This window comes from Pseudorca crassidens, chromosome 4 (genome assembly GCF_039906515.1).
Source record: "Pseudorca crassidens isolate mPseCra1 chromosome 4, mPseCra1.hap1, whole genome shotgun sequence".
Lineage (NCBI taxonomy): Eukaryota > Metazoa > Chordata > Mammalia > Artiodactyla > Delphinidae > Pseudorca > Pseudorca crassidens.
Genome location: NC_090299.1, coordinates 129,773,509 through 129,778,198, shown reverse-complemented (window position 1 = coordinate 129,778,198; position 4,690 = coordinate 129,773,509).

Sequence of the window (4,690 nt, the reverse complement as noted above, 5' to 3'; positions counted from 1 at the left end):
TTCCAGTTTTATGGTGCTGGAACCAGAGGGGCAAGAATGTTCATGTTTCTGGGAAGTACGTCAGATCATAGGCTGCACAGAATTGAGAGGTCCACTCACCTCTCCGCCTGCTCTAAGGCAGAAGGCCACTGAAGACCAGATTGAGCAGATAGACGTGCCCATGTTCTTCTCTTCAACACTGTGAATCGTTGTTCCCACTGAGTAACAAGTTCTATTGAACCATAATTGGTGTATTTTGCCTCTTAGGAGGAGAAAGAAAAACACAAAACAAAATAAATAAGAAAATATTTAATTCAATTCAGATTGCAACCACCCTATTTCCTTGCCGTCCTCTTTTTTTCCTAATGAAAAAGAAAAGCGTACTTTCTGTTCCAAAGTTAAAATATTGTAAAAGCAGCAAAAACTAAAAATCAGTAAGTGTGTTCCTTTTAGAGAGTGGGGTGGGGGTGAGGTGCCAGGTTAGGAGCTGTGCTTTCTGCTGACCTATGTTATAGAGTAAGAGAGCTGAGTGTGTGTATAATACTTGGTAATCCTTGGGCTCAGGTGTGTAACCCAAACAAACAAACGAACCCGTAAACCTCTGAAATAACACGGTGTTAGTTTTGTTTTGGCCAACAAAAATGTCTCAGAATGTCTTACTTCTTATACCTCCTTCCTTTACTTAAAAGAGAGAGAGCGAGCGAGCATGGTTGCACCACGCGGCATGCAGGATCTTCCTTCCCCGACCAGGGATTGAACCTGTGCCCCCTACAGTGGAAGCTGAGAGTCCTAACTACTGGACCACCAAGGAAGTCCCCCAGGATGTAAAATCTTGACACCAATCTGGATCAGATAACATCCACCATCTCTCCCCCCTTGAGTGGATGAATGCAAGCAAGAGCAATAGTTCCATCTTACTTGCTAATGTTCAACTTCTTCCCTCTTGGTATCCCTCTTATATCGCCCTAGACAACACTCTCCCAGCAAATCTCTATTCCCACCTCTATTAGCAGGATTTCAGTACTACTGTTTACCCAACGGCATCGTTCTGCCATCTGCCTTTTGCCATGGGGAATTCCTCTATTTTGTTCACATTTTTAATTCGGTCCCTTATTCATCAATGCAACCAAAACCTGGGTTTCTGTCATGATGCAATTCTCTTACTAAATTTCTCCAGCTGAAGCCACTCTTCTTGCTCATGGGCTGAGAAGAGGGGATCCCCTCCCTGAACTCTGCTAATTGCACTCAGTTCCACTGCTTTCTCTTCTGAAGTCTACCATTCACTTATGCCAGCCTCTCTCCATCCTTTCTGCCATCATGTCTCATCTTAGAGAAAGCTTCCTTCTTCCCCAGTGACTTCAGATCTGTGTTCCATGGAATACCAACATCCATTGGCATTCTGGTATTCACGTTAATGAAGACAAAACCCTTCAGGCTCTTGACCTCTTAGGCTCTGGGGATGATAATCTCCACTTGGCCATTGATGTGGTCTCACCTTAACCTTGGACTTCATTGTCATGTAGGATGTTCCTTTCTAAGCCTTCATGATAGCTAGCCTCCAAAAATGGCTCCCAATAAGCTTCTCTTCCCCGTAGGTTCAGGCTGACTTACACATCAAGAAGTATAATTTATTTCTCCTTCCCTGGAATCTGAGGTGGCATTGAAATTCATTTTGGTAAACAGAGTGTGGCTGAGGAGACATCGGCATCTTCTAAACCCAGGCCTTAAGACACCTGGCAGCTCTTACTTCCTCCCTTCAGGGAATCAGCAAGAAGTCTGATTACTCTGAGACAACTATGTTGTGGGGGAGCTCAAGCTAACTATGTGAGAGCCCATGTGGAGAGACAGAGGCTGGGCCAGTCCCCAGCTGTTCCAGCCATCCCAGCTGAGGCTCCAGACATGTTGGTGAAGAAACCACCGAGGACACTTCCCCAACCCAAATTGCGGAAGCGTGAGAAATGATATACTGTTATGGTTAAAGCCACTAAAGTGGGGGATGTGCTAAAAAAACAAATTCGATGGAGTAAATTTTAAGGATTGAGTTGGGTTTTTTTTTGCACAATTCATGACTTGGGCAACACCCCATCTAGCAAGTAGAGAGGAGCTCCAAAGGGTTACAGAAAAGGAGAGGTTTTTAAAGGCAACACAAAGAAGTCCTAAACAAAAAAGATAATTTCAGGCTTAGGTAACTTACCTACAGGGGACAGAAGGGGACTATGTGGCAGATGACCTTTGGGGGCTGGAGAATGCCCATGTGACAGATTACTTCATTGGTGCTGACCAGAAAAGTCCTGACTGAGCAGTAAGACTGCATTTCTGGGGGGAGGTTGAAGTTTCAGTTAGGTTAGGTATGAAGCCCCAGTTTGGTGGCACGGCCGAGCATAACTGATTCCATTTTGGGCCTTTGGTTTTCTCTTTTTTTTTTGCGGTACGCGGGCCTCTCACTGTTGTGGCCCCTCCCACTGCGGAGCAGAGGCTCCGGGCGCGCAGGCTCAGCGGCCGTGGCTCACGGACTCAGCCGCTCCGCGGCATGTGGGATCTTCCCGGAACGGGGCACGAACCCGTGTCCCCTGCATCAGCAGGCGGACTCTCAACCACTGCGCCACCAGGGAAGCCCTGGTTTTCTTTTTAAGGAGTGATTTGTTATGTAGCAATAGACAACCCACACCATCTTGAATTGTGAAATTTCTCTCTAGTCATATTCTAACCCCCCAACTCTCCCTCAGTTTCATTCCTATGGAACATCTCAACCGCCAGTCCTTAGAGTCCTTCCTGAAACTCTATGACACTGTTGTGGCTCCAACGTATCTCTCCTTTTCCCTCATCAACACATTTCTTGAAAGAGTTGTCTGTTTCCTGACATTATTTCCTCATCACATACTCCCTTTTTGTTTCAATCTTTCAAAAATACTTACTGAGCACCTACTACTACCTACTACTCTTTTAGGGATATAACAGCGAATAAAATAGATAGTATCTCTGCGCAGCCCTTATGAAGATTACATTCCTGAAGAGGGAGTCACAAGGAGACAGAAAATAACAACAATGAAGAAAAGAAAACTTATAATGACAGGTGGTGACTTGCGCTTTGGAAGAAAAGCAGAGTTAAGGCAGAGAGGTCAGGAGTTTGCCTCTGTGAGCCCTGAGTCTGTCTCCTCAGCTCAGTGTTTTGCTTGGGTTTCCCGCCAGAGCCAGGGTCCAGTAAATATCTCCAGGCAGAAAGCTTGGGCTCCATTGGGCTTACTCCTCCTAGGGATGACAGTTGCCCAGTGTCCAACTGATGTTGATTCATACGTTTCGTCCAGTTTTCTAGTTGTTTATGGTGGGAGGGCTAGTCTGGTGACCAGTTACCCCTTCATGCTCAAAAGTGGAAGTCTTCTGGCTTAAATTTTAGAGGATGACTCTGACTGTTGTTCTCACTACCTGCTATTTTCTGCCCTGGCTGTGCTGGTTGAATTACTTTCTCATCAGCTCTAGCCACCAAATCCAGTGGGCTCCTCTTAGGCCTCATCCTTTCATTAGCGTTTGATTCTACTGGTCACCCTCCCCTTCCTGAAATCCTCTTTTCTTGTGGCTGTCGTAATGCTCAGAGTTATTTTTGTTTTGGCTTTTGTTTTTACAGTGACACTCCACTTCACGTGCTCATTTGAATACATACCAACTTCCCCCCTTGACTGCAAGCCCCTTGCAGCAGAGACATGGAATGTTCATTTTTGTGTACCAGGGCTAGTGTAGTACTCTTGACTCCAGCAGGGCTCTCAAGGAATGTTTATTGAGTGAATCTGAAACCTAGTCATAAAAGACAGTGTATAAGAAACACTGTCGGTCTGAGGGGCACAGAGCTGGTTAGAGCTTTCTCAGAGTGGTTAACCTTCCCTGTAGGCCCAAGTGTCAAACTCTCAGTGCTAAAACTGGGCAAACCAGGGTGATGGGTCATCCTAGCACTTCCCAACCTTGTCAAGTCATGGCACATGGAAAATGGTTACCTTTTTAAAGCATCCTGGAGTTGATGGGTGAGACCAGCCTTGGCAGGAGATGGCCTGGGGACTCTCAGCTTCTCAGGCTTGCAGGGCCCCTGGGAGGGTCACAGGAACCTACCAGCTGAGCAAGGAAAGCGTGTGTGTCCTCAACAGGCGGATAGCCCTGCTAATAGCAATTCCAAGGAGGAGGCGGCTGGCTGGCAGGATGGGGCTGAAATTGGAAGGCTTCCATTAGAGTCCTTACTCAGCCACTCATCACTTGTGAGCGTGGGCAAGTCCCCTTACCTCTCAGAGATTTAAAAGTGGGAAAACAATAATACCTATTTTTTTAGATTGTAAGGATTCAAAGGAAATTATGTACACAAGAGCATTTTGTATACTAAAAATTCCATACCGATGTTATTTCTTATTGTTGCCTCTATTACAGAATATGAGTTTCTAGAGGGAAAGGAGCTAGTGGAAAGGACAGAGCCACAGAGAAAGTCTTCAGGATCAAGGGGGACGGGTGAGGCTGGAACACAGGAAAGGGCACCATCTTTCCTGAGATAGGGGGAAAAAAGAAGAGAGGAAAACATACTGAGGTGGGACACGTTAATGGGGGGCCGTTTAAATCTAACCACTTTGAAGTTCTCAGGAAAGTTAAAAAAAACTGTTGTTTGTTCAAACTTAGGTGACACTGGGAACTGAAGGCCCCTGAAGAGGGTTTGCAAGGACTTCATTGTTCTTCTTTT